General features: G+C 45.1%; 1 long non-coding RNA gene and 1 pseudogene across 1 annotated transcript in view; one reads left to right on the top strand and one right to left on the bottom strand.

Annotated features, from left to right (window-relative positions):
• The window catches only part of LOC139027782 (uncharacterized), a 663,342-nt gene that overhangs the window by 407,061 nt on the left and 245,166 nt on the right, over nucleotides 1-11,115 (top strand). The gene's annotated exons all lie outside the window — the stretch shown is intronic.
• The window catches only part of LOC111963723 (pro-neuregulin-2, membrane-bound isoform-like), a 189,230-nt pseudogene that overhangs the window by 18,089 nt on the left and 160,026 nt on the right, over nucleotides 1-11,115 (bottom strand).

Raw genomic sequence — 11,115 nt, 5'->3', positions numbered from 1 at the left:
ACCATTATAACCCTACTAGAGAAATATTATAACCCACGAGAGAACCACTATAACCCTACTAGAAAACCACAATAACTCCACTAGAGAACCATTATAACCCAACTAGAAAGCAATTATAACCCTACTAGAGAACCATTATAGGCCACATGAGAATGACCAACCCTACTATAAATTCTTCAAAACCCTACTAGACAACTACTAAAACCATATCAGAGAACCARTATAACCCTACAAGAGAACCATTATAGCCCTACTAGAAAACCATTATAACCCTAGTAGAGAACAACTACAACCTTATTAGAACCCTACTAGAGAACAACTGCAAACCTGCTAGAGAACCATTATAACCCTACTAGAGAAGAATTTTACCCATTTTAGAGAACCATTATAAAACTACTATAACCCRACTAGTGAACCATTATAACCCTACTAGTGAACCATTATAACACTACTAGTCAACCACTATAACCCTACTACTACTTTTCTAGAGAACCATTATAACCCTTCTAGAGAAATATTATAACACTTTTAGATAACCATTACAACCCTACTAGAGAACCAGTATAACCCTACTAGAGAACCATTGTAACCCCTCTAGATAAACATTATAACCCTACTAGAGAACCAGTATAACCCTACTGGAGAACCACTATAACCCGACAAGAGAACCATTATAAGCTTTCTAGAGAACCACCATAACCCTACTATAACCCTACTAGTGAACCATTATAACTCTACTATAACAAGACTAGAGAACAATTTTAACCCAACTAGAAATACATTATAACCCTACTAGAGAACCACTGTAACCCTATTAGAGAACCATTATGACCCTTCTAGAGAACCATTGTAACCCTACTATAACCCTACTAGAGAACCATTATGACCCTACTAGAGAACCATTATAACCCTACTATAACCCTACTAGAGAAACATTAGAACCCTACTAGAGACCCATTATAACCCTACTATAATCCTAGCAGAGAACCATTATAACCAAACTAGAGACCCATTATAACCCTACTATAATCCTAGCAGAGAACCATTATAACCAAACTAGAGAACAATTATAACCCTTCTAGAGAACCATTATAACACTACTAAAACCCTACTAGTGACCCCATATAACCCTACTCGAGAACCATTATAACCGTTCTATGACCCTAAGAGTGAACCTTTATAACTCTTCTAGATAACCATTATAACCCTACTATAACCCTAATAGAGATCCATTACAACCCTACTATAACCCTACTAGAGAACAATTATAACCCTACTAGTGAATCATTATACCCTTACTAGAAAAGCATTATACCCTACTGGAGAACCACTACAACCCTACTAAAACCCTACTAGAGAACCACTATAACCCTACTAGAGAACCATTATGACCCTACCAGAGAACCATTATAGACCTAATAGACAACCACTATAACCATACTAGAGAACTATTATAACCTTTCTAGAGAACTATTATAACCCTTCTAGAGAACCATTATAACCCTTCTAGATAACCATTTAAACTCTACTAGACAACTGCTAAAACCCTGCTAGAGAACTACTATAACCCTACTATAACCTTTCTAAAGAACCATTATAACCCTACTAGACAACCACCATAACCATACTGAAGAACTATTATAAACCTTCTAGAGAACCAGTATAACCCTTCTAGAGAACCAATTTCACCCTACTATTTAACTTTTATAACCATTCCAGAGAACCACTATAACCCTACTAGAGAACCATTATAACCCTACTAGAGAGCCACTATAAACCTATTAGAGACCCATTATAAACTTACTAGAGAACAATTATAACCCTACTAGAGAACCACTATAACCCTACTAGACAACAATTAGTACCCTACTAGAGAACAATTATTACCCTACTAGAGAAAGATTATAACCTTATTAGAGAACCATTATAACCCTACTAGAGAACCATTATAAACCTACTTGAGAACRATTATAACCCTACWAGAGACCCATTATAACCCACTAGAGAACCGCTATAACCCAACTAATGAACAATTATAACCCACTAGAGAACCATTATAACTCTACTAGAGAACCATTGTAACCCACTAGAGAACCACTATAACCCTACTAGAGAACCCCTATAACCCTACCTAGTTCCCAGACTCCTATCTTAGACAAAAGCCGGACTATAATCCCAATACGCTTAATCCCTACTAGAGACCAGACCACTAAATAGTAGCCCTAGCCTTAACTGGGTCTCCTACTAGACAACCACTATAACCCTACCTTAAACGCCTACTGACAACCACTATAACCTACTTAACCCGACTACACTCAACTACCTTAAACCCTACTAGACAACCATCTAAATAAAGCGGCTACCAATTAAACCCTACTAGACAACCCACTATAAACCCTACCTTAACCCTACTAGACAACCACTATAACCCTACCTTAACCCTACTAGACAACCACTATAAACCCTTACCGTTAACCCTATCTAGAACAACCACTATAACCCTACCTTAACCCTACTAGGACAACCCACTCTACTAATAACCCTCTACCTTAAACCCTACATAGTTACAAATGTCCACTATAACCCTACCTTAACCCTACTAGAGCAACCACCTATCAACCCTACTTAACCTATCAGACAACCCCTACACACCCTTAACCCTACACCTAAACCCTGTACCTACTGAACAACCCTACAACCTACCGTTAACCCTACTAGGACAACCACGTAACTACCTTAACCCTACTGAACCACTATAACCCTCTTAACCCTACTAGACAACCACTAAACCCTACCTTAACCCTACTAGACAACCACTATAATCCCGGACCTTAACGCTGAAACCACTAAAGCACCTAACTACTAGACAACAAACCCTACCTTAACCCTACTAGTACACACTAACCACTCATAACAACCACTTCACTACTTAACCCTACTACACAACCACAATCAACCCTACCTTAAACCCTACTAGACAACCACTATAAACCCTACCTTAAACCACTACTAGAACGAACCACTTATAACCCTACCTTAACCCTACTAGACAACCACTATAACCCTACCTTAACCCTACTAGACAACCACTATAACCCTACCTTAACCCTACTAGACAACCACTTTAACCCTTTGTGAAATTTTAAGAGGAGTCAATCCCTTGTGGAGATTTAAACTGCCCTTAAAACAATTCCTCATGGGTAAATACTAGTTAACGCAGGGGTTATGTTGATGTGTAAACACAGGGAAACATAGCAACCCTGAGTGGGGCACAAATACATGATCCCACACAGAATGCGAACATACAGTTTAATGCCAAAATAAAGGAAACTCCTGAGTAAATGAGGGATACAAAGTATATTTAAAGCAGGTGCTTCCACACAGGTCTGGTTCCTGAGTTAATTAAGCAATTAACTTCCTATCATGCTTAAGGTCCCTTATAAAAATGACTGCATTGGTGATTACTGCATTGTTGGTTTAAAGCTTGTAAGAAAGGCATTTCACTGTATTTGTGCACTTGACAATAAAACTTGTAACTTGAAAAATGCCCAGTTGCTCATTATTTTGGCTGCCATGGCTAGAAGAGATCTCAGTGACTTTGAAAGAGGGGTCTCAAAGAGCATAGAGGGTTTAAAGGGTGTGTGTCTCAGTCACCAGATCTCAACCCAATTGAACACTTATGGGAGATTCTGGAGTGGTGCCTGAGACAGCGTTTTAAACCACCATCAACAAAATGATGGAATTTCTTGCGTAAGAATTATGTTGCATTCCTCCAATAAAGTTCCAGACACTTGTAGAGTCTATGCCAAGGTCCATTGAAGTTGTTCTGGCTCGTGGTGGCCCAACGCCCTATTAAGACACGTTATATGTTGGTGTTTCCTTTATTTGGGCAGTTAACTGTACATCAGAGCCAATAGCTTCGAGGGATGAGCTGTCGAGCTCAAGTTCTCCACATGCGTCTCTAATCTGGGTGTAATTGTGAGGTTGATGGACATGCTTGCTGGGGTTGCCAATGTGGAGCGCTGGTGTGTGGTTAAGCTCTGTCGCCCCGGGCCACTAGTGCTGTTTAATACTGCACTGTAATGTAATTATAGGGCAGGAACTCAGGGCTGAGGAGGACCTCTGTGAGAGCAGGCAGACTTTGTTGTTTTACTGTGAGAATGGCATTCAGCTGCTGCTAAAGCTTGGGACTTGTTATTGCAAAAACAGTGAGGAGAATAGCAGGGTAAGCTCTGTGTGTGTGTGTGTATGTGCCTGTGCACATGTGTGGTCAGGGAATACAACTAAGAATGGCATTGTCCATACATGTCCTGATCCATGATGTGACCAGGCAGGTGTTGTCATTGTAGACTGTCTATGCATTTCATTCAGACAAGCATGTTCCATATGAAGTGATGCAATACCTACATGCTTATTTTGCCTATTGCATTCCCATGGGATTTAGTGATGATCCATGGGCAATATGGATAGTCAAAAAGTACCCTGGGTAGTTTATCTTATCAATAACAAATTGACAAAAGATACAGAGACATTAGAATAATGACCAGTTAATGTAATCAGTCAATTAGGACTGTAATGTCATTTGTATTACAACTGGCAATGTCATTAAGCTGAATCAGGCGTCATCAGTCTTATTCCTAACAGCTATGTCACCTGACATTCCTGTTTGATAACTAATGCAATATAATCAGGGTATTTCTGTCCATGGATCAGCACTAATGTTATCACAAATGACTTTGGTTTTCTCCCTAACTGGAGACACACACAGCAATCCAAGTATTCCATTCTAGCAGAGCACATGCAATTACTGTACATGTCAATGTCAAGGACGTTCAGTACCAAGTCGCATGCCGACTGAACGTGTTGAAGGGATCCAGTGAATGCATCTCTACGCTAATTCTATGTAATGCAGTCATTTGTTTTAAAATTAGAACATCAACAAATGAACYATGTTGGTCTGAACGGAGCATCGCCACGGGGATGAGTCAACACACACAGATGGTAGAGCAACAACTATTAGGACCAAACAACACAGAGTCATGCCACATGTCAACATCCTGTACCACATGCAGGACAGACAGACAGACAACAGACAGAGACAGACAGACAGACAAGACAGGACAGACAGAACAAGACAGAACAGACAGACAGAACAGACAGACAGAAGGCCAGACAGAACAGGACAGGACAGACAGACAGCAGACAGAAGACAGGCAGACAGACAGTACATGACAGACAGACAGACGAGACAGACAGACCAGACAGACAGACAGACAGGACAGACAGACAGAACAGCGACAGAGACAGACAACAGAACAGACAGGACAGACAGACAGAGCAGGCAGCAGCAGCAGGCAGCAGCAGCAGGCAGGCAGGCAGGGCAGGCAGATAGATATAGATAAACAGACAGACAAGCAGACAGACAGACAGATAGACAGAAGAGGAAATGACATTACGGTAGAAACTGGCCATGACGTAGTTTTGACAGCGATCACCAGTAAAGGTCATTTCGGACACCTGATGGAAAGAACAAATCCACAAAAAGGAGAGGGGGGGAGGGAGGAGGAAGGAGAAGGGAGGAGGGAGGAGGGAGTGAGACAGGGCAGAGACAGAGGGTATCGAGAGGAGAGGATATGAACAAGAGACAGGGAGGAGGTGAAAGGAGAAAGACAGAGAAAGAAAGAAGCAGAAGAAAACTGAATTAAACCACAGCAACACCAGGGACAGTTAGAAAGCAAAGCGATCCCAACGGTGACAACTATTGTGTCGCCCCTCCCATGGCTTGGTTGACCTGAGAGGAAGGGAGGAGGAGGAAGAGGGACCATAGAGGAAACCCAGTGACAACGTGACTCTGTTCTCAGCTGTTGGTGTCATGTGACATACTTTTTGTAAGATTGGGCATTGCGCAACCGCAGCGGCTCAGTCTGCAAAAACACCGCTCTGGCCGAAGAATCCATCTGGACATCTGGGGAGGAGGAGGAGGGGACAACATATATGAAAAGACGAGCAGTGAAAGTCCCCTGTACACACGTTTACTGGTGAAGGCCTTGAAATGATTGAGGTTAACATTTACAATATGCAATTACGGTGCCGTCCAGAAACATTACACTATAAAAGCATCACTAGGTTTTGGCTTACTCAGTAAAGTAATTGGGGTTAGAAAATGAGTGTCACTCAACAAGGGCTGAATAGTCTCTTGCCTGAATAGAAGGCAGTTGACCTATTGAGGACCATCGGAGGACTCACTGATGATCTTTCTACCATCCAAGTGCGCTATCTGGTATCATCTTACAAAATCAATAGTGGATCATGGTGATTCAAACACTTATTTATGCAACACCTGGTTTAGGATACAATGTTATGCTCATCTAAGGCAACAGTCTTTTCCAGGCCACCACCAGTTCTTGAGCAAACCAACTGGTAAGCTGCATTCCTACGCGCCTGTTGGTAAGATTAATCAGGTAACTTGGAAGCATTTAGGGAAATGTAAACATTTGGGACTGAGGCATTAAAGTGGATCAAACAATAGGACTCATATTAGGATATCGGACTTCATGGCAACATTAGACAACTTTGTGAAAGAGCTCAAAAACTTCGTGATTCTTGGATGGTTGAACCATCATTCTTAAAGACAAAACTCAGCCTTTGCATTGGATGGGGATTTTTATAAAACTAGTAGGAGTAAAAATCTGAATTTTAGACTCATATCCAAAACTGTCTTCTTTGTTATTCATTACGTTGTAAACGGGTGTTAGTCAAGATGGAGAAGGAGAAGAGAGGACCAAGGCCCCTGCGTGCAGCGTGAAGTGTCATATTACTTTGTAACATGAAATACGTGAAAACACCTTTGAAACAAAACGACAATACGAGACAGCCTTTCTGCAAGGTGCAATACCACAAAAACACGTGACTATAAACAGGATCTTACCACAAACCGACACAGGTGGAACAGGGCTTAGAACCTAGACAGTCATGTTCTCAATCAGAGACAAACGATAGCAAGCTGCCTCTTGTTATTGGCCATACCCATTACCCTGGCCAAACATCATAGAAGGATCACAAAACTTATAGAAGACAACATAGAACACCAGACATAGAATGCCCACCCCCAGACCCTACTCACGCCCTGGACCAACCACATATAGAGACATTAAAAAAGATCTCCCAAGGTCAGGGGTGTTGACAGTACCCCCCCCCAAAGGTGCGGACTCCGTCCGCCAAAACCTGAAACCTATAGTGGGAGGTCTGGGTGGGCATTCACCGCGGTGGCTTGTGCGTTGCGGCGCACTCGAACCCCGTATTTGCCACTGAGGTCTTAGGTGCTCTTGAGCCCGAACTTTTAGTACGGACGCACCCTTCGGGAGGGCTCGGCGGCCCTTCCGGATCAGTTACCGACGGGCGATCTCCCTTCTGCAGCGGTCCACTGGACAGAGGAGGCGGAACTCTGGCTGCTTCGCGGAGGAATCTGGTGCCCGCAGGGGAGGATTTCTGGCCCCTGCTCCGGACCCAGGAGGGAAACTCTGGCTGCTCCGTAAGCTGGAGGGAGGAACTTCGGCGGTTACTCCTTTACAGGCAGGTAGAATCTGGCGGGCGTCCGGACCGGAGGGAGCACTTCTGCGGCATCCGGGACAGGCAGGGTCGCACGCTGGAGGCTCCGGACTCGGAGGGCCCCTGTTGCTGGAGTGCTCCGGGACTGACGGCGTATCGTTGAGAGGCACTCGTCCGCCTAACTTCCTCTAACGTGCGAGGTTTCTTGCCATTGGATCCTCACTGGAGGCTTTCGTGCCATGGATATCATCACTGCGAGGCTCGTGCCCATGGATATCACGAGTGTCCATGACATCACTGGAGGCTTCGTGCCATGGATCATCACTGCAGGCTTGCGTGTGCCTCAGTGGATCATCACTAGGAGGCCTTTTCTGGCCATGGATCATCCCTGGGACGGCCTTCGTCCGCCATGGATTCATCACTGGAGGCTCTCATTGCTCATCACTAGCGTTTCCGGATTAGATCAATCTGTGAGGCTTCGTGCCATGGATCATCGTCCCTCTGGAGGCTTCGTGGACCCTTATGGATGCGGATTCTCTGAGAGGCCGTTGCGTCCCCATCGGATCACTTCGACATGAGTGGGAAGAGATACAACAGGAGGCCTGGCTCTGCGCTGAGAAGCAAGGCATCTCACCAGCGTTCTGGGTCGGACATTGCAGGAAGGAGTTAGGGGGCTTAGCACGAGCCACAGCCCTACTCACCAGGCTGGGGGAAGATCATTGCGGAGGAGGCCTTGTCCGAATCTGGCCCGAGGCACCGCGATACTTGCAGCTGGGCCTAGGAAGAGAGGCATACTGTGAGCTGGCTTCTTCGTGGGTAGACATACGAGCACTAGGACCTACAATCTTTCCTCCTCCTGGCTCTGGCTGTCGCTGGATACTCCCTGTTAGCCCGACCGGCTGATGGTCGCGTGCTAGTTGGAACCATGCGGCTCCACTGGGGCTGTGTGGCGAACCGGGACACCGTGCGTTAGGCTGGTTAGTAGATTCCGGCAGGGCCTTGATGCCTCTCGGAGCCGAGGCAGACAGGCAGATGAACGACCAATTTGCTTCTAGTTCCTCTCTTTCATTGGTACTAGTTGCCATGGCTAGGATTTATAACAGTCAATTGAATTGGCCTTTGACCCCTCATGAATGCTGCTAGTTGTTCTCAGTTCTCTCAGCCCAGCTTTGATGCACCGTTGCTCACTGCATCCTCGCCTTCTGAATGATAGTGGCTGGGTGGGAAACACAGGGACATGGGGATCTTGTATTGATTAATCTGGTTTGGTTCTCTCTCCTCCTGTGACACTCCGGGTCGATGTAGGTGTCGGCTGTGATGGGCATTGAGTAGCGTTGCCTGTCCCCCTCTGTTGCGATTGGCGATTTTGTAGACCACACCAATCCCTTGCCGTGATGACCCTGGCAGGAGGATTGCTGGCTCGCGCGGCCTGTGCAATGCGGCCTACGAAGAGGAGTCGGTCAATCTACAGCCCGGCAGGATGCTCTCGAATTGCTTGACCGTCATGTAAAAAGTGTGTGTGTGAGCCCTGCCCCTTTAAGGTGCCAATGCCAAAAATTATCTTCAGCCTCCTGAGGTTTGTGTGGGTGTGGTACCATTTTCCCAATTTGGTCCGTAGTCTTGATTGTACTGGCCGAGAACTTGAAGCGGTCCATCTTTTTTCCCTGCGTCCCTGTCAAAGTGGATAGGGGGTGTTCCTCTGCTGTTTCCCTGAAGTCCATCCTTTGGGGCCCCAGTGTTGAGGATCAGTGAAGTGGAGGTGTTGTTTCCTACCTTCGACACAACCTGGGGGCGGCCCGGTCAGGAAGTCCAGGCGGGGTTCAGACCCAGGGCCTCGAGCGTGAATGATGAGCTTGGGAGGGTACTATGGTGTTGAATTGCTGAGCTATAGTCAATGAACAGCATTCTTACATAGGTATTCTTCTTGTCCAGCATGTAAATAGGCAGTTTGCAGGTCTACTCTACCGGAATCCGTTATAGATAAGAGGTGTATAAATCCTTGACTATGTCTCTCAAGTACTTGATGGAACAGAATGAGTGCTACGGTGCAGAACAACGGTGTACATTCTTGAAGCATTATCTGTGGGGACAAACAGAGACGTGGGATTAAGGGAGAGATTTAATATATCCGTAAATCACTCCAGCCAGCTGGTCTGCGCATGCTCTGAGGACACGGGCTAAAGATGCCGTTCTGGGCTGGCAATTTTGTGAGGGGTTAACACCGCTTAAATGTCTTACTCACGTCGCCACGGAAAGGAGAGCACACAGTCCTTGGAACGGGCCGCATCGTGGCCACTGTGTAATCATCAAAGCGGGCGGTGAAAGGTGTTTAGCTTGTCCGGAAGGGCAAGACGTCAGTGTCCGCGACGTGGGCTTGTTTCCCTTGTTATAGTCGTGACTGTCGTTGCTAGACAAGCGCTGGCAGACTTGTAGAGGGTAAAACTGTTCAAAATACAAAAAACATTCCCTTTTTCCCAGTCTGTCTCTTCCTTCTCCCTCCTCTTCCTACATTACCCCAATTTGGCAGATATTAGGCCGCCCGTCCCCACCTCCCCATCTGTGCTGCAAACAAGTTATAAACTGACAGTACACCAGTGAGAAAGGCAGAGGTCATGGAATAATGGGCCCCTGATCGAGGTTGCCAGAGGTGTGGGCCTACGTGTGTGCTCAAAGTGCCACCCACAGGGGTTAAACCCCAAAACCCCCCTCTAATCCCACCCATCCCCCTCTCTTCTATCCTCTTGGCCGCTTCCTTTCTTCACACGGGGTTGCCAATAGCCCCTCCATCATTTGACTTGGGGTCCTGTATAGAAGATACTCAGTCTGTTACATATTTTAACCTTTATTATTCTGGTAATAAAAAGCAGTAGGCCCGCTGCCTGTGCACTTCATCTTATAGCAACCACATATCATTGTGGCCATGATGTTCTGGGAGACTCTTTATTGCCACTTTTATGTCTCTCTCTGTGGCCCAGTGTCTATTGTTCCCTTGCCCTTTCATACATGTCTGGTGGAGAGAGTGCATTTAATATGGTGAAGAAGTTGATGCCATTTACAGTGTCACGCCTCTTTCATGTGGCAAAGCTCTGATTGAGTTTTGCCTCTTAACCACTACAACCCATATTTATTAATAATAACAATAATAATAAAATCATTGAATTCCAAACTTTTATAGTGCTGTACATAAAGAAACATCTTCAAAAGGTTTGCTGTAAAGCGACAAAAACAAAAAAAAACAAGCCCCAATTTTAAAAACAACATAAATATTATTCAATTCATGAGTAGATCGGACAAGTCCAAGAGACTAAAGGTTGGAGAATGTTTCATGGCTTTGATTTTTGAGGGTCAGCAGAGGGAGGAGGTTGTTCAAAAAGAGAAGAGCCCGGAAGGCAGGGAGGCGGGAGGCAGCGCGGTTTGTTCCATCATTGGTGTTTGACCAGCCACACTATCTGTGCTTTATGTAGTAAGGACCCCAGGTCAGATGAAGTGAGAGTTCCTACTAGCCACTGATAGAAGCTAGCTAGCTACTCTTCACTTACTACCCAAAAGTTCACTCACTCTCTCTGG

Source organism: Salvelinus sp. IW2-2015, linkage group LG5 (assembly GCF_002910315.2).
Source record: "Salvelinus sp. IW2-2015 linkage group LG5, ASM291031v2, whole genome shotgun sequence".
In the NCBI taxonomy this organism is placed as follows: Eukaryota; Metazoa; Chordata; class Actinopteri; order Salmoniformes; family Salmonidae; genus Salvelinus; species Salvelinus sp. IW2-2015.
This window is presented reverse-complemented; position numbering and strand designations above follow the sequence as displayed.